The 20388-nt window shown below is 37.1% G+C and overlaps 1 non-coding gene across 1 annotated transcript; it reads right to left on the reverse strand.

The window, feature by feature from the left end:
• Positions 1–7795: 7795 nt before the first annotated feature.
• LOC114914404 (small nucleolar RNA R71) lies at positions 7796–7901 on the reverse strand. Its single transcript, XR_003801452.1, has one exon. It is a non-coding gene; the product is annotated as a small nucleolar RNA R71 (small nucleolar RNA).
• Between the last annotated feature and the right edge of the window lie 12487 nt (positions 7902–20388).

Below are 20388 nucleotides of genomic sequence, written 5' to 3' on the forward strand. Positions count from 1 at the left end.
GGTGAGTCAATCCACTCTTTTATTAATAGATTCAACATGGTGATCCTGAAAGTTCAAAATTTGGACCAGTCGACCGCGATGGTGGCAATGATGAGCGGTCTCTTGAAGAACGACTTGAAAAAATTGTTAGTTAAGACTTATCCTCAGGATCTTTCGGATATGCTTGTCCATGTGGAGAAGTATGCCCGCATGGAAGAGGCCTTTGCCGATGATACTCCTATCGATTCAGCCATGACGGATCTAGTAAGGAGCGCCGTCCAAGGCGAGAGGAGAAAAGATGCCAGTGCTCCAGGTCCCCGCTTCTGAGGCGAAATAATGGGGGTCGAAATCGTCGATCCCGCAGTCCTCCCTTAAGGATTCGACAACCGTCACCTTTTGGGTAGTACGATAACTACACATCCCTGAATGTTCCTCGGAGGAAGGTGTTGTTACAAGTGGGGCTTGAGCCTGAGCTTCGATTGATGAAAACAAGGTCGGAATGCCGTCAAGACCCGAATAGTTATTACTTTTGCCATCGTGACCACGGTCACGATATTGAAGACTGCCACCAGCTTCATGATGAGATCAAGAGGCTTGTCAGGCAAGAGTGGCTAAATCATTTTGTTCGAATAGCGGCCCCTCGACATCGAGCTCTGAGAGTTCAGCGGCCGCCTCCTCTGCCTTAGCAATCTCTCCCTCAGCCTCAGTCATAGTAAGCACCAATGCAACAGGAACGACAGCAGGTCGGAGGGCAAATGGCAGAAGAAGAGCGACCCATCCGAGGAGAAATTCACATGATTACTGGGGGATCATCTGATCAGTGCAGTCCCCCAGCTTACAATGCCATCCTCGATCATCTCAACTTGAGAACTTTGAAAGCTAACGTCTCAAGTTACTATCTGATGATGAAGTTTACGACCAATCGAGGACTTTTTAGATGTCCTGCTAAGGAAGGAGAATCCAAGTTGGATGGTAAAAACTGGCTCACATATAGACGAGGTAACCAAATATCGACTAATTAGTTTTTTGTAGAAACATGTAGATCTTTTGTCTGATGATCAACTTTGATCTGGTGATCTGATGCTGTGGTGAGCCAAAGTCTCACAACCTATCGAGAAGGCGCTAGAAGGAAGGCTATTGCCCAATGAAGGTCCTTACCGAATGGATGAAGTGGCACATCCAAGAACTTATAGGCTAAAGTAGCTCGACGGGACTCCAATTTCCAAACTATGAAACTAGGTGAATCTCAGCAACATTACCAATGATGTAACTACCTTCATGAAAATAAAATCACAGGCCATCCAATTGTGATTGGCACCCCGAGTTCTCCAAGAGTTGCCTCCTCCTTCTACTAAGATCCTAAATTAAACTATGGTCAATTAATGTGAGACTAACTTACCAGATCCTCGAGAAATCTCAAGACTCTGAGCAGGACTAACTATCAGACTCCTGCAAGCTCGAGTTGCATGAGAAGCGAAGGAAACCCTTAGGAACCTCCAGAGGGCTAACTACCAGACCCTCGAGAAGACCTCGATAACTCTGAGGCGGGCTAACTTATTAGACCTCTGCAGAGCCTGAATCGCACGAGAAGTGGAGGGAGACCCTTAGAAAACCTCCGAAGATAATTAATCAGACCCTCAGAATGCCGTCGAAGTGCAAGATACCGTAGGCACAAGCTCGTCATTGGCACCAAGCTCTCACGCAAAGACGAAAAATGCTAGATGCGTAGGCATAAGATCGTCGCAGGCACATAAGCATCCTCAAAAACTCCTGCATCAAGATTGCGATTTGTGACATCTCTATTAACCCTTCATTCATTGAGCTTTCAACATCTTTCTTTTTATTTTTAGAAACTTAGAAACCTTATCATATGTGTAATTGTGCTATGCATTTATCTAAGAACTTCAATTCCTGATGTGTATATGAGGCAGATCATAATTCTATAGTACCATCAAATATATCTTATTGAAATCGAAATAAATGATCGGCTTCAATGATCAATGATGGCCCGTATAGTTAGAATAATCCATCCATATTCTAACCAATAAAATGGGATAGAAGTTCTATAAGAGGACATGCAATATGCCCCTTTTTGGTCCCATCTACAATTTATTGGCATATAGAAAAATTATTGATAGTCTAAATAAAGCTATCCTCAGTTGAATGTCTTATCACTGCAAGTATCAAATTATTTCATATCCTTCCACATAGTTTCAATTCTTCTATTAAAGATTGTAAAAAGATATCAATATCATTTTCTGAATCTTTATCGCCTAGAATACCCATTGATAAAATAAGTAAAATTATTCATATATATCCATGATGGCAAATTATATAGAATCAGAACAACCAGTCAAGTACTATAAGTAGAAACTCAATGTCTAAAATGGATTGAAGTCATCAGTAGCTAAACTAATCTAATGCTGCGAATATTGAGACAAAATCAAGATGTCTATTATCAAATTTTTTTCATTCTAAACTATCAACAGGGTGTCTTAATATTCCATCTTTGGTACGATCTTCATTATGTCATCTCATTGATGAAGCTGTCTTCGATGATGCATAGATCCTTTTCAATCTAGATATTAAAAAAAATAACATAAAATTTTAGTCAATTTTTTGTTATTCTGAATAGCATCCATTTCATTCAATACATCATCCTTATCTTTTTTATGTGATGCCCATCCTAAAGATCAACAGACATTGTATGATTCTTGATTAGTATTTTTATCTAAATATAATATATAGTCATTTGGACAATTATGAATCTTCTCATATCCAAGATCTAATTATTTACTAACTTTTGGTTTCATAAAAAAAGTTGGCAAAGCAATGCTCTCAGAAAATATATCTTTTAATAATTAAAGTAGCATAATAAAATTTTTATCAGGCCATCCATTCAAATATTTTAAATAAAATAGATGCACAAATTGATGTTTAAGATACTATTATGTTTAAGAAATTCACTGATGAAGAGCGAATTGTTGATTTTCTTGCTAGACTCAATGATAAATTTGATCCAATCAAGATTCAGATTCTACGTTGAAGTACAGATCTGCCTCCCCTTGAGCAAGTCTTCTTTCTGATTCTGAGTGAAAAGACTCATCGTCGTGTGATGGTTGTTCCGAATACTATCTGCTTTACAATGGTTATCCAGCCCCAGTCACAATCTCAACAATCTCGTGAACATGGTAGTCGAGATATGCGGATATACTCCTATTGCAATAAAATGAGGCATGTTCGTGATACCTGTTGGTAGCTACATGACCATCCCTCTGGTTATACTAGAGGTGGTCATCGAGGAAGAGGACATTCTGGTATAGCTATTGATCATCATCAAGCCAATCTTTCTGAGCATACAGAGAAAGGTGTTTTGTCTACAAAAGCAACAACTCCTCCACCTGTTAATGCTGGGAGTTCATTATCTACTGATGAGATGCTCTGCCGAATTATAGACCATCTTAATGTTCCTTCTGGCAGTGCTCCTTCTACTAACGGTTTGCCTAGCAAATCCTTCAGTTCTCCTTCAATTTTCTACTCTCATTTTGCACAATCCAATCTCTCTCATATTAGGTCTAGTGCATTAACCCTTGATACCTTTACTAATAAGATGTAGTCATAGACTTTGGTGCCAATATGCATATGATTGATAATTTTGATAAATTTTTGTCTTACTCATTATGTTCTGATAAAAATTCGTATAGCTGATGGCTATTTTCAACCTGTGTTCGGAAAAAGATCCATCACCTGTACACCAACCATAAAACTGTCTTCTGCTTTGCATGTCTTTAGTTTTTTCACTAATCTATTGTCTATCTATTCCATTACAAATGATCTGAATTGCAAAGTTACATTCCTTCCTACTTATTGTGTTTTTCAGAAGCTAACAATGGGAGAGACGATTGGACATGGTAAAATGCATAATGGGCTTTACTATCTGGATGACAGGAAGCTACAAAACTATCAGAAAGCTAGTATGGTTGTTTCATTATCTACTGATCCCTTGAATGAACTTCGGTTACAGCACCATAGACTTGGATATATCTCTTTTTCGGTGTTATCAAGACTATTTCCTAGTTTTAATAATTCTTGTGCTAAAGAACAGTTAGTTTGTGATGCGTGTGAATATGCTAAGCACACTTGAAATAATTATTCGACTTCAGGAACTCATAGTAATAAACCATTTGAAATTGTTCACTCTGATGTATGGGAACCCTGTAGTACTGTCTCTACTTCTGGACATCATTATTTTGTGACTTTTATTGACTGTTATAGTAGAGTAACTTGGGTATATCTTCTAAAGGCTACAAATGAGGTTATATGCTGTTTCAAAGAATTTCATAAATTAGTTGGTACCCAGTTTAGTGCCTAAATTAAAGTATTGAGATCTGATAATGGCATAGAATATATGCATAAGGAGTTTTGTGAGTATCTAACTACTCATGAAATTATCCATCAAACTATTTGTGTTGACACTCCAGCCCAGAATGGTGTTGCTGAACAAAAAAATTGACATCTTTTGAAAGTTTCAAGAACTTTGTTATTTGCTATGCAGGTTCCAAAAATCTTATGAGACGAGACAGTTCTCATTGCAGCTTATCTGATTAATCGGATACCTTTTTGAACTTTGGAGTACAAGGCACCACTTGAATACTTACAGGGGGAGTCATCTTTTATTGTACCTCCTCGGATATTCGGATGTATGTGCTTTGTCCAAGATCATCGTCCTACAGTCGGCAAACTTGATCCAAAAGCTCTGAAGTGTATCTTTGTGGACTATCCTGCAACTCAAAAGGGTTATAAATGCTATTATCCTCTTGAAAGACAGGTATTTGTCAGCATGGATGTCACTTTTCAAGAGACTGGAGCCTGATAAACACTTAATTTAAATCACTAGAAGCATATAATTTTATTTATTAAGAATTTGATACTTTATAATTTATTTTATAGATAATTGATAAATTCATCTTAATTGATTTGAATGGGCTCACGCAATTGGGCTGTGTGTGTGATCTAATTAGTTCAGGAGCATAAAGAAGTTACATGCATGCGCACGGAAAGAACCAATAAGAAGAAAGGATAAATAAGGAAAAAAGGAAAAAGATACATCAGAAATTTAAAAGATGAAGACATTGTTTGAAATCTTGTTTGGAGCATTAAATGAAGTTGGCCCATTTGTATTTAAAAAATAGGGAGCTTGGCTGTTGCTTGAAATGAGATGTGGGCACCTGGGTTTTAGTGTGGTTCGGTGGATTCAATTGGGAGTGGGACAAAATAATACCGACCCGAACGAACTTTTCGTGATGCTTGAGCACGGGAGTTCGAATGGGCGTGCGCTGGCACATCAGTTGGGAATGGGCCGAACATTTTTTTGTTTTGGACCAAGCTCTCGAAATAGACACGCAGAGGCATTGCATGCGGGAGCTGACGAAGCAAGTGGAACCAACACGAATGTTGGCGAGCCGATGAATTTTTGAAGTTTGAAACAGGTGGAACCGATGCGAAGACTGTTAGGGACGCGAAGCAAATGCGAAACAAGCACGCAATATGAAGCTTTTAAAAGAAAAGTCGTAGAAGAGAAAAGGGAGGGGGGAGATTTTTTTTTTTTCTTCGACAGCACAAGTCGGCCATCCTCCTTCTCCACCTAGAAACCATTCCAGCTATCATTGTTTCGTCTCTTCTCCACGTAGCCACCATCTTTCTCCACATCAAAACCCCATTTTTCCTGATGCCATCATCCCTCCTTCTGCTGCTGTCAGATATTTTTCAGCTGCTGCCCAGAACTCTCCTCAGCCCCGAGATGTCAGTGAGCAAGAGTTTCATGGAAGGCTAGACTTTTTCAACTCGAAAAGATGATGAAACCTACAACACAGATTTATTTTCTTTCTCTTATATTCATTTCCTATGCAATGAAATAAAGAATTATTTTGTGCTTCATGTTTATTTGATATTCTTTTTTCTTCCTTTAGAGATTTGAATTCAGTGTGCACAACCTATACACTTCACAGACATACCGTGATCTACAGGTATAATGCGTGCTTAGGAGAGATAGATTGTTGTATTTTTAGTTCAAATCTCTAACTTGTAGTTGAGATAAAGTAATCTATACTCTGGACAAATGAGCCATAATCTAAAGATACGGCTCGTGCCTATCCGAGATAAATTACACTACATCTTAATTACAAATCTTTTCGTTGCTACATAAAAGTAAAAGACAGTAAAATCTATTTTGCACAGTGGATTCTAAATTTTCGAGGTTTCTTTCTTATTTGATTCCTTTCGCGAATTAAATTCTTAGTAATTAATTAAAATTATTATTTTTTATTATAAAATAATTGCCTGAGATCTCCATAGATACGATCTCGATTCATCCTAGCTATGTAATAAGTTAGAAGTGGGTTTATTTTTGATGCTCTGACACTGTGCATCAAATTTTAGCATCATTACCGAGGATCTTGGCATAATTAATTTGAAAAAAAAAACATATATTTTTCAGCTTTTTAGTTTTTATTTTTTGCTTTAATTTTTTTATAATAGATTTATTGCTTCCTAACTAAATTAACTTATTTGCATAATTAATTTAGTGCTTTATAATTTTAAGAATTTCTTTTTTATTTTAGATTAAGTTATTTTTTTTAGCTTACTGATTTATTAGTTACTTAAATTTATTTTTTTCTGCAAAGCTTAAAAAAAAAATCCTTAGTTAATATACCGTAATCGAAAATATAAAAATTTTTAACTCGATTGGGCACCTTATTTGTTTTGCATTGCATATCCATAATTAATTTTAAGGACACTTAACTCATTAATCAGATAAGGTGGGGATTTGATCATCCTTCCTTAGCCTACAAACCATAATCTTCATTTTGCATCCCTAAGCCTAACTTAAAATTAATTAGACGTTGACCACTAAGGTGTTCGAGCCCACTAGGATAAGGCACTCGGCAGAGTTGGATCGGGTCAGGATTGACTAGTTGACTGGTGTCTAGAAAAAGGGTTCAGGAACAAGAGTCCGAAGAAAGGTGGTTCTCTAATTAGGTTCGTTACGAAAGCACGAGGAGCCTCCCATCGATCTTACCCTTATCTGGCTAGTTAGTTAGTTGGTTTCTGACTTAGAGAGCTCCAAGACAGTCTTGGCAGTTAGGAGCTGTCTAGATTTAAAGTAATCTAGGATAGAAATAATTTGTTTGAGTAAGTGTTTGAAAAACTTTAAAAAAAAACTTTAACTTAGATTAAGAACTCTTAGGCATTTCTCTTTAGATCTCTCTTACGCTTTTCTCACTTCAGAAAAAAAAAATCCTACAAAAATTGAATTTTTTTTTGCTCTAAGATAATTTAGAGTGTATGCTTGGTCGTAGATTGTTACGACCAAAAATTCCACCTTTTGATCCAGAAATAGAAAGAACCTTTAGAGCTAACAAACGTAGAAATATGGACCGAAATCAGAAGAATGATCCGTCTAGACAGTTGAAGAAGCATTTTACTCCTTCCACATATACCTACTCTCCTTGTATTCAAGTGCCCCCGATAGAGGCCATCTAATATGAAATTAAGCCAGTATAATCCAAATATTATCCTCATTTTATAGACTTAGTAACAAGAATCGTTATAAATATCTTGACGAATTTCTTGAGATATGCTCAACAATCAAGATTCATAATTTCTCTGATGATGCCCTTAGGTTAAAATTATTTTTTTCTCATTTAAGGACAAAGCCAAATATTGGCTACATACTTTGGATTTCATGACTATATCAACTTGGGACTAGCTCTAAAAAGAATTTCTCAAGAAATATTTCTCCATAGAAAAAACTAATCAAATAAGAAAAGCCTTCACTAGTTTTTTCCAATTAGATGGAGAAATATTTCATGAAACATGGGAGAGATTAAAGAAATTTATTAGAAAATATCTCCACCATACTGTACTCAAGTAGCAGTTAGTCCAATATTTTTATGATGGGCTATCTTAAAGACACCGACAAATGGTTGATGCATCATGCGGTGGGATATTTATTCTCAAAAGTGAAGATGAGGCATGGCAACTGTTTGAAACTTTAAGTAAAAATTTATTATATCATATGTCTGCCTTTATTAGAGACAAACCCATGTTAAACCCAAAGAGGGGTGGAATCTATGAAGTAGGAAATGCCCTAGATATCCATCATAAGGTAGATGAATTGTCCCAAAAGTTAAATTGATTATTAAGTATAGGACATTCTCTTTCTCCATCTAGTCAGATGCAAGATATATGGGCACTATGTTTGAGCCCCACTCACTTTGTGAGTGAGTGTCCAACCGTACCATAGTTTTCTGAATATGTACAAGAGCAAGTCCATCAAGCCCAAACCACTCATAGACTAGGGAACAATCTTTATTCTAGCACGAACAATCTCTATTCTACTATATACAACCCAGGATGGAGGAACCATCCGAATTTTTCATGAAAACCACAACCAATGGTTCCTCCGGTGCAACAAGGATCAGGTTATCCGGGTGCGACTTCTAAGCATCCATCCCAGTCACAATGTCAGAACCCTCCTCAACCCATCCCAAGTACCCATAGCTTGACTTTTGAAGAAAAGATGCTGCAAGCACTTAAAGGACTAGAAATGAACACCCAACTCCTTCACTCCCATACGCAATCAATAGCAAAGCTAGAAACCTAGATAGATCAGTTAGCAACTTCTTTTAGTAGAAGAGAGGAAGGTAAATTATCAAGTCAGTCCATCAATAACCCAAAATGACAGTACATGGCTGAGAGCTCCACTAGTCCTGAAACTTTTTCCGAACATGCCAAATCGATTATAACCCTTAGAAGCAAAAAAATCTTAAATCAACCTGACGTAACCCAGCAACCAGAGCTACCAATGCCAGCCACATGAGAAAAGAAGAAATCGAAAGAGAGGGAAGAATCTGTTAACCCAACACCTGCACCTAAGACTCCATTTTTCAGTGCTTTAGAATCCCTTCTGTCTCTCGACAAGAAGGGTATTAAGATGAATGAAATGTTAGAACTTTTCAAACAGATTCAGATAAACTTATCCCTTCTTAATGCCATTAAGTAAGTTCCTGCATATGCCAAATTTCTTAAGGATCTGTGCATACAAAAATAAAAATTTAAGACACAGATACCAAGAAAAATCCACCTAACTAAGCAGGCCGGCTCAGTTTTTCAGCAAATTACCCCACCCAAACTAAAGGATCTAGGTACCCCAATTATATTCTGTGCATGGGGATCTCACGATTAAAAAGGCATTATTAGATTTGAGTGCAAGCGTCAACCTTCTCCCGAGCTCTGTTTATGATCTATTTAGATTTGAAGAGTTAAAACCTACGACGGTGATCTTACAACTAGCAGATCGATCCATTAAGGTACCCCATGGAATGCTAGAAGATGTGTTGGTGAAAGTAGATGAATTCTACTTTCCTGTTGACTTTCTTGTGCTGAATATGGAATCTGATAGCAACTCCAGCCAAATACCAATCATCCTAGGAAGACCCTTCCTAGCAACCGCTAATGCTTGTATAAATTGTAGGACCGTGGTTATGGATGTATCTTCAAGAAACAAGAAGCTGAGATTGAATATTTTCAATGCATCTCAGGAACCACCCACGTACGATCATAACGAGATCAACATGCTAGAGGAAGTTGTAGAAGATAACGCCCCTGCCTTGCTCAACTCAGATCCTTTACAGGCATGCCTAACACATCTTGAAGAAGATAATTTTGATATCGATGGGTACACTGAAGAAGTACATGCTTTTCTAGAACCTCCCAAGTTTAATACCATTCTCTCTTGGACTGTAAAATATGAGCAATTATCGACTCAATCAAGCCCTCTAGTACCATCTTTAGAAGCACCACCTATCCTAGAGCTAAAATCTCTTCCTGTCATGCTGAAATATTCTTTTTTCGAACCTAATGATACCCTACCAGTGATCATTACATCCGACCTAACCACTGACTAGGAAGAACAACTTGTAGGGGTGCTCAAAAAGCATAAAGAAGCCATAGGATAGACGATTGCCGATCTAAAGGATATAGATCCTTCTGTTTGAATGCATCGCATTCACTGTGAGGCTGAGGCCAAACCACGTAGGGACATGCAATGAAGATTGAATCCGAATATACGGAAAGTTATGAAAAAAGTAGTAAAATGGCTTGATGCTGTATCATCTACCCGATTTCGGATAGCCAATGGGTTAGTCCAATCCAAGTAGTACCTAAGAAATCAGGTATTACTATAGTAGAGAATGACGAGGGTGAGTTAATTCCTACTCGTACAATAACTGGTTGGCGAGTATGTGTGGACTACCGCAAGCTGAATGTCGTTACTAGAAAAGATCACTTGTCTTTGTTTTTTATTGACCAATCTTAGAACGGCTAGCAGGACAAAGTTTTTCCATTTTCTGGATGGATATTCAGGATATAACCAGGTTCCGATGTTCCCTACTAACAAGGAAATACCACCTTTACATGCCCATTTGGAACATTCACATTCAGACTATGCCGTTCGGTCTCTGTAATGCACCTGCCACTTTTCAATGGTGTATTTTGGCCATCTTTTCTGATATGGTTGATAAATTTTAGAGATGTTCATGGATGATTTTTCGATATTCGGCCCTATCTTTGATGACTATCTTTAGAACCTTACCAAGGTCCTTCAACGATGTGTGGAAACAAATCTAATTTTAAGTTGGGAGAAAGCCATTTTATGGTTCGTGAGAGAATCGTGCTCGGACATATTGTATCTGAGCGAGGGATCGAAGTAGATAAAGCCAAGATTGAAGTAATCTCGAAATTACCTCCCCCAATCTCGATTAAACAAGTACGATCCTTTTTAGGCCATGCAAGTTTCTATAGGCATTTCATTAAAAATTTTAGCAAAATCTCACGACCCTTGTGCAACCTCCTAGCCAAGAAAAATTCTTTCAATTTTAATGAAGATTGCCTGGCTGCTTACAATACGCTTAGAACTGCCTTAATCACTACATCGATCATAAAACCTCCGGATTGGACCTTACCGTTCGAAATTATTTACAATGCTTCTGATTATGCTATAGCGGCAGTCCTAGGGCAAAGGTTTAATTAAGAACTGTATGTAATATATTATACAAGCAAAACTCTTTCAAATGTCCAATTGAATTATACCACGATCGAAAAAGAGTTGCTTACAGTTGTGTTTGCTTTAGAAAAATTTAAATCATACCTTCTGGGCTTTAAGATCCTAGTATACTCTGATCATGCAACACTGAAACATCTGCTATCAAAAAGGATACAAAATCAAGGCTGATTAGATAGATCCTTCTATTACAAGAATTTGATTTAGAAATTTTAGACAAAAAAGGTTCCGAAAACTTGGTAGCAGATCATATTTTAGGATCTGATAGAACACAATAAAGAAGCGATCAAAGATAGGTTTTCAGATGAACAACTCTTTTCAATCTCTTCCACTGTTCTTCCTTGGTTCACTCATATAATCAATTACTTGACATGGGATAGATCCCATCTCACTGGACCCAACAAGAGAAAAACAGATTTTTTTCCTAAGTAAAATACTATTTCTGGAAGAACCAAAGTTGTTCAAATATTGCTCAGATCAAGTGATCCGACATTATGTCCCCGAGAGTGAAGTCCAAAGTATTCTTACCTTCTGTCACTCGCTGGCATGTGGGGGACATTTTAGTGAAAGAAAAACTGCAGCAAAGGTGTTGCAGAATGGATTTTACTGACCGACACTATTCAAAGATGCACATGAATTCAGCCGTAATTGCAGACGATGCCAACAAACAAAAAATATTTCAAGGAAAGATATGATGCCCCTGTCCCTATTCTTGTCGTAGAAATTTTCTATGTTTGGGGGATTGATTTAATGGACCTTTCCTTCCTCATTTGGATTTGAGTATATTTTGATCGCAGTAGACTATGTTTCAAAATGAATAGAGATAATAGCAACCAGAACCAATGATCACAAAGTTGTGATTAAGTTCATTCAACATATCTTTAGTCGGTTTGGATGCCCAAGAGCTATCATAAGTGACGGGGGTAACACTTCACGAATAAGCACTTTAAAAATTTAATGAAAAAATATGAATAACCCATAAAGTTGCTATGCCTTATCATCCCCAAACAAGTGGCCAAGTTAAAGTCTCCAATAGGGAGATCAAGTATATTCTTGAAAAACAGTAAGGCCTGATAAAAAGATTGGTCAGCATGCTTGGATGATGCGCTATGGGCTTACCGTACGGCTTTTAAAACACCCATAGGAATGTCTCTGTACCAACTTGTCTTTAGAAAAGCTTATCATCTACTAGTCGAATTAGAACATCATGCATTTTGGCCATACGAAAATTTAATTTTGATATGAAAACTACAGGTTCTAATAGGAGACTCCAATTGAATGAGTTAGAAGAGCTACGCAATGAAGCGTATGAAAGTGCTAAAATTTATAAAGCCTGAACTAAAGTATACCATGATAAATTCATTGCATGAAAAATATTCGAGCCCAATCAGAAAGTATGGTTCTTCAATTTTAGGTTGCATCTTTTCTCTGAAAAACTTCGCTCATACTGAGACGGACCCTTCATCGTGACCCAGTTATTTTCCCATGGAGCTGTAAACTCAGAGATCCTAAATAAAGGAACACTTTTAGGTAAATGGCCAGCATCTGAAAGAATATCTGGAAGGAATCAATGATGGGGAGCTAATTGAATCTGTTAATCTAATGGATCCAATAGAATAATACTCAGCACAGTCTGGCTGAAGATTTAAACTTAGCGCTCCTGTGAGGCAACTCAGCTTATGCATTTCATCTATCTTCTTTTCTTTTGATAGGAAAATCTGAGAACGACAATTAAACAAATTGGGGGAGCATCCCATCTAAGACCCAGATAGAGTCATGAACAAATCACACTCGCAAAGGAAGAATCTCTCACCTGACAATAAACGAGCACATCAGATTCAGGTGGTATCTTTCTTTATAATTTCTTTCTCTATTTTATTCTATTTATTCTCTTCTTCCATTGGGGACAATGGAAATAAAGATGGGGGAAGAATAATTAAATTAATCAATCTCAAAATATGATTATAATCAGTTTTATGTACCAGATTCTATCTCGAATTAAGTTAATCAGGCATTTAATTAAAGAATGATTAACGGTTTAGATAATTTTAGAAATATTAAGGATAAATTATTAAAAAAATTCAATAAATGATAGAGTTTGGATCAGAATAAATTTTGGAGTAATTCTAGAACCTTCTACCCAATGATCTTAATAAGGAATCTACTTCATGAAGGTATAAGTGGAAAAGTCAAAGTTTGCAAAAAAAAAAAAAAATCCACTTTGAAGTTAAAGTTTATCCAAATTAATAAAATAGATTTTTAGTATTTTTCACTGAGTAATCGGACCCCTTCGTCTAAGTAAGTGTTGTTGTTCGCGTCACAAGATGAGAATATAAAGAAACCTGTTGTAGAGTCAATCTTAACTCGTAGCTTTTTGACTCGAGTAAGTAAGTCTAAGAGGTACTCTGCACTTAATGTCCTAAAACCAATTGGTTTGGGAGTCATTGCCTAAAGCTCGTTACATGGGTCAACTAGAAAGCTTAAGGGATTAGGACATTGCACTAACTATACATTTAAAAAAAAGAGAGAGAAAGAATAAATGGATTAAATTACAAAAAGATACTATACTAAGCCTACAACAAGTTAGAAAACTTAAAGAATGAAGTGAAAAGTTGGTGAAAGAAAAACTCTAAAAATTCTATGGACTTCACTCAACTATTAGATGGGTAGAATTGATAATCCGATGAAGTATTATTTTAATAGTCTAGTCAGATATCATCTGACCTTAGAACTATCAAGATAACTTTTAATTCAAGGACAAGTCTATACACACTACTGATTTATCTATTTTACTTGAGGACAAGTAAGATTCAAATAGGGGATGTGATAAACACTTAATTTAAATCACTAGAAGCATATAATTTTATTTATTAAAAATTTAATATTTTTAATTTATTTTGTAGATAATTAATAAATTCAATTTAATTGGTTTGAATGGGCTCACGCAATTAGGCCGTGTACGGAATCTAATGAGTTCTGGAGCATCACAAAGAAGTTACATGCATGCACACAGAAAGAACCAACAAGGAGGAAGGATAAATAAGGAAAAAAGGAAAAGGATACATCAAAATTTAAAAGAGGAAGACATTGTTTGAAATCTTGTTTGGAGCATTAAATGAAGTGGGCCCATTTGTATTTAAAAAATAGGGAGCTTGGCTGTTGCTTGAAATGAGATGTGGGCACCTGGGCTTTAGTGTGGTTCGGTGGATTCAATTGGGAGTGGGACAAAATAATAGCGACCCGAACGGACTTTTCGTGAGGCTTGGGCATGGGAGTTCGAATGGGCGTGCGCTGGCACATCGGTTGGGAATGGGCCAAACGCTTTTTTTTGGGACCAAGCTCTCAGAATAAACACGCGGAGGCATTACACGCGGGAGCTGACGAAGCGAGTGGAACCAACGCGAATGTTGGCAAGACGATGAATTTTTGAAGTTTGAAACAGGTGGAACCGACGCGAAGACTGTTGGGGACGCGAAGCAAATGCGGAACAAACACGCGCTTTTAAAAGAAAAGTCGTAGAAGAGAAAACGGAGGGGGAAGATTTTTTTTTTTCCTTCGACAGCACAAGTCGGCCATCCTTCTTCTCCACCTAAAAACCATTCCAGCTACTATTGTTTCATCTCTTCTCCACATAGCCACCATCCTTCTCCACACCAAAACCCTTTCTTTCTGGCGCCATCATCCCTCCTTCTGCTGCTGTCAGACATTTTTCAGCTGCTGCCCAGGACTCTCTTCAATTTTAGGATATCAGTGAACAAGAGTTCCATGAAAAGCTAGACTTTTTCAACTCGGAAAGACGATGAAACCTGCAACACAGATTTATTTTCTTTTTCTTGTATTCATTTCCTATGCAATAAAATGAAGAATTCTTTAATGCTTCATATTTATTTGATATTCTTTCTTCTTCCTTTAGAGGTTTGAATTCAGCGTGCACAACCTATACACTTCACAGACATGCCGTGATCTATAGGTATGGTGCGTGCTTAGGAGAGATAGATTGTTGTATTTTCAGTTCAAATCTCTAACTTGTAGTTGAGATAAAGTAATCTATATTCTGGACAGATGAGCCATAATCCAAAGGCACAGTTCATGCCTATCTGAGGTAAATTACACTGCATCTTAATTACAAATATCTTCATTGCTATATAAAAATAAAAGACAATAAAATCTATTTTGGACGGTGGATTCTGAATTTTCAAAGCTTCTTTCTTATTCGATTTTTTTTATGAATTAAATTCTTAATAATTAATTAAAATTGATTCTTTTTTTCTTCTATTATAAAATAATTATCTGAGATCCCTATGGATACGATCTTGATTCACCCTAGCTACGTAATAAGTTAGAATTGGGTTTATTTTTGGTGCCCTGATAACGTGCATCAAAGCCTTCTTTGATAGTGTTTCAACAATTCAGCCAGCTACTCAACTACCTTTAGCCTAACAGTTTATTTGCTCTCCTAGTATCCCTTCTAGAGCTACTGGTTGAGAAGGAAAGATTATAGTAACTGAGGAGACTGAGCAGGAACAAGAGCAAACTGATGAACAGCTGGACAGTGACTCTAATCGATAGGGGGAGTCTTCGACTGAGCCTATTGTGCATTCTATCGCCATCCAACAGTCTTCCTCTGACTCAGCTTTAGCATTCTCATTTGACAATGGTGATATTCTTCCTCCTGATCCTATCTTGAATCTGCCTATTGCTCGTAGAAAAGCTTCTCATTCTCATATTATTCCTTCTCGATATCGTTATGATATTGCTAATTTTATTTTCTATAAGTCTATATCACCTACATATAGGTCATTTATTGTATCGTTAGAAGCTATCTCTATACCAATGCACTGGAAGGATGCTACGATAGATCCTAAGTGGAGGGAAGCAATGCTTGAAGAAATACGAGCCTTGAAAAAAAATAAGACTTGGGAATTGATTCTCTTACCTGCTGGAAAACAATCAGTGGGTTGCAAATGGGTCTATACTGTGAAACAAACTCCTGAGGGTAAAGTTGATCGCTACAAAGCTCGTTTAGTTATCAAAGGATATACACAGACGTACAGCATTAATTATGAGAAGACTTTCGTCCCTGTAGCCAAGATCAACACAGTTCGGACCCTCATTTCTTGTGCGACAAATCTCGGTTGGAGTTTATTCTAACTAGATATGAAAAATACTTTTTTACATGATGATCTTCAAGGAGAGGTGTATTTGGAGATTCCTCCCAGATTCATTAGTACAAAAACTGCTGGCAAGATTTGCGGACTGCGTCGGTCGCTCTATAGACTAAAGCAGTCATCCAGAGCATGATTTGATCGCTTCCGTCGTGCCATGCTCGAAATTGATTATCACTAGAGTAATACAGATCATACTATATTCTTCTATCATAATAAAGGCAAGATTGCTATCCTAATTGTTTATGTTGATGACATTATTCTTACTGATGATGATCTCTCAGAATTGGCCTGTTTGAAGACTCAATTGGTATAATATTTTGAAGTCAAATATCTGAAAAACTTGCAGTACTTTCTTGGGATTGAAGTAGCCAGATTGTCTCATGGCATCTTTTTTTCTCAACGAAAATACATCCTGGATTTATTGACTGAGACGAAAATATTGGGTTGTCGATCTGCTATCACATCTATCGAGTAGAATCATCGTCTTACTACTGATAGTAGTAACGAGTTGACTATGAGTGATATCAACGTCTTGTTGGTAGACTGATCTATCTATCTCATACAAAACTTGACATAGCCTTTGTAGTTAGTGTTGTGAGTCAGTACATGCATGATCCCTGTGAACGCCATCGGAAAGCTGTATATAGAATTCTTCGATATCTTAAGAGTTGCCTAGGGCGTGGTCTTCTTTTCTCTCATCACAAACATCTCAAAGTTGAAGTCTACTCTAATGCTGATTGGGCAGGCTCCATAGATGATCGTCGATCCATCTCAAGCCATTGTACTTTTATTGGTGGTAATCTTGTGACTTGGCATAGTAAGAAATCAGATGTTGTTGCCCGATCTAGTGAGGAGGCTGAGTACCGAGCTATGGCTCAAGACATTTATGAGGTCTTATGGTTGAAACAACTGCTTATTGAGTTACATCTTTTTCAGTCCTCTTCGCTATTTCTGTTCTGTGATAATAAGGCGGCTATTAACATTGTCAATAATCCTATTCAACATGATTGAACTAAGCATATAGAAATTGATCGGTATTTCATCAAGGAAAAACTAGATCAAAATGTTATCTATTTATTATTTATTAAATCTTTAGAACAATTGGCATTCTAACGAAGGGTCTCAGTGGTTATATGTTTTCTTTGATTTGCAGCAAGATGAGACTTCATGATTTCTTCGCCTCATCTTGAGAGGGAGTGTTGACAGCCTTGCCTACCCTATCTTTCCATCCATGGCCTTTTCCTATTTAGGTAATAGCCATGAATGATTTTTCTTTATTTAGAGGATAACCAAGAATAGGTTATCACCTTTCTTTGAAGATAATGAAAACTCCTGTATAAAATAAGAAGGATCTCTAAGGCTGTAATATGAAGAAAAAGAAAGAAAAATAAAGTTTTCCTCTTTTCTTCGAAATCACATCTTCCTCTCTTTCTTCTTCTATCTTCTCCCATCTCTGATTTTCAACACTGTGCCCATTGTCTTTTCCTCCTCCTGCTAGTGATTCCAAAGTGCCACCTATTTCCTTCATAACACCACATATTAAATCTTAGATGGGTGACCTTCATGTTTTTATCAATTATGGAAGGTTGATGCCAATAACATGGGTTGGAGAGTGTCTACTACTTTAATTGATAGTATTAATGGAATGGGATTCTCTGCGGTACTCAAAAAATACTGCACGGTGCTGTACATATATTGGGACATCCATCAAAAAAAGTATGGTTATGTGATGTTTATCTAAACTATTCAAATATCTTTGAGATTTATCAATTTCTCTTTTCTTAGTATTTTAATGCACGCGTGTAAGCATGTGCGGCCATTCATCTTTTGATGGATATTTTTGAAGCATGTATAGTATTTTACGGTATTTTTTAAGCACAGCAGAAGATCTGTTCCCAATATTAATATCACTGGAGTGGGTTTAAATTTTGCCTGCATGTGGATGGGGTAAACGCCCAACTTTTTATTATGTTTCTCTAAAAAAAGTAAGAGCACACACCACCCCTTCCTCTGAGTCCTCGCTCCATAAATCACCAACAAGAGGCCTTGATCCATTCAGCAGTGTTCCCTTCCCTTCCAAGATGCCTCGTGTGCTCATCACTAATGAGTCCCACATCCCTCTCCCTACCAGCCTGTATCCTCCTCCGAGAGACATCGTACCACTCTCCTTCCTTGAAACCTTCTGGATCATCCTCTCCCCCGTGCAATGACTCTTCCTCTACCTCGATGCTGCCATCCCCTTCTCCTCCATCGTCGATTCCTTCAGGTCCTCCCTCTCTCGAACCCTTTCCCTCTTCCACCCCTTCGTCGGTAAACTCACCTACCTCCCCACCTTTGGCGACATCGTCATCGACTGCTCCACTGCCGCGACGGATGGCATTGTTAAAATATAATGTTTGTTCTTTTTAATTTCTAAATTATATAAGTTTTGGTTTAGTTGTATGTTGGGTTCATATATGGACTCATATATGGTTGAGCTCATATTGTCATGGTGGTTTATGTATTGATGTATGAATTTTTATAAGATGTGGTAGCCTCACACATAAGAAGCTTTATGTACTAAAAAAAAGAAAGAAAGAACCGTAGATCTAGATTCTCCTCCAATTTTTTTATCTCATTCTCTACTACAATCTCCTCCCAAATCTTATCAAGTTGGTAAACAAAGCCAATAAAAGTGGTATCAGAGCAAGAAAGATCAACAAGATTTGAGTTTGAAGACAACAAGTGAAAAAGAGAGCATCATTCAAGAAGATACTTCATGATAAATTCAAGCAATATGGGTATGAGCATTAATCAACCTTCTATTTCTATTTTTGATAAAGAAAATTATGATATTAGAGCATCAAGATGAAGACCCTCTTCATTTCACAAGAGATTTGAGATTTGATGGAAAGTGGGTATGAAAAGCCATCTACTCCAACTAACCAACAAAGGGAGCAAATGAAGGACTATAAAAAAAAGATGCCAAAGCCCTCAATTTTTCCATCTCATTCTTCACTACAATCTCCTCCCAAATCTCATCAAGTTGATAAACAAAGCCAACAAGTGTCGCCTTTGTCGAGGCAGAGTCGGATCTCGACATCCGCCGCCTCGCCGGCGATGAGGTCCACGATTGTGAGTCCTTCCTCCAGCTCGTGCCGGATCTCCAGGCCGCAAAGCTGCCGGTGCCCATGCTAGCCGTCCAGGTGATGGTGTTTGCTGGTGGAGGGGCCGCGGTGGGGCTCACCGCCCACCACGTGTTGACGGAAGGCAATGGATTGTGGTGGTTTTTGGAGGCGTGGTGGCAACATGTCGGGGGGACAGCGCACCATCGATGCCCGTGCCATCACATGATCGGGCTGTAATCAGACATGCTGGTGGCCCGGAGATCTCCAGGCAGTTCTTGAGGCAGCTGGCGCCGGCTCTACCCAATGTAAGAGTTTTTCTATAATAATATTTTATAGTATCAAAATTATATTGTATTAATTAGTATTGGTATACTAATATTACCATCTTTAATGCTTCATATTAAAATTTTAATATCCATATTATAATATGATGCCATTACACAAAATTGTAGTAAGATATTTAATATGATATATATACTTATCAATGTAGTAAATTGATATATCAGTATAAAAAATATTATTATTTAATATTAATATAGTATATTTTATTTATATTATGTTAATTAAATAAAATACTAATAATAATCATGTAAAATATACTGTCAACACTATATTATTGTAATATGTATGATATATAATGTTATTTTTCAATATTAATATAATATAATATTATCGTACATCAAGACTAAAATTTTTAACTTATTTTGAAACTTTTGATGCTATGAATGTTATGAATATTATAAATATTCATAATATTATGGATGTTATTATTGTTGCTTTCATTTCTTTCCTCATATTATGAATGTTATGAATATTATGCGTGCGTATGTCCTTTTGCATTTTTCAACTCTCAAAACTCTTTGCATGCCATGGCACCCAATGCGTTCTTTTTCTCTTCTCTTTTTTGGACTAACAGTTTTCGTCGCTAAAATTCCCTGCCCTATTAATGATATGCTGGAATTGACAACAAGGTGGCACTGCTCGGTTCTTCCATCCAAGACCGCCTGCGTCT

The sequence above is a fragment of the Elaeis guineensis genome, chromosome 7 (genome assembly GCF_000442705.2).
Source record: "Elaeis guineensis isolate ETL-2024a chromosome 7, EG11, whole genome shotgun sequence".
NCBI lineage: Eukaryota > Viridiplantae > Streptophyta > Magnoliopsida > Arecales > Arecaceae > Elaeis > Elaeis guineensis.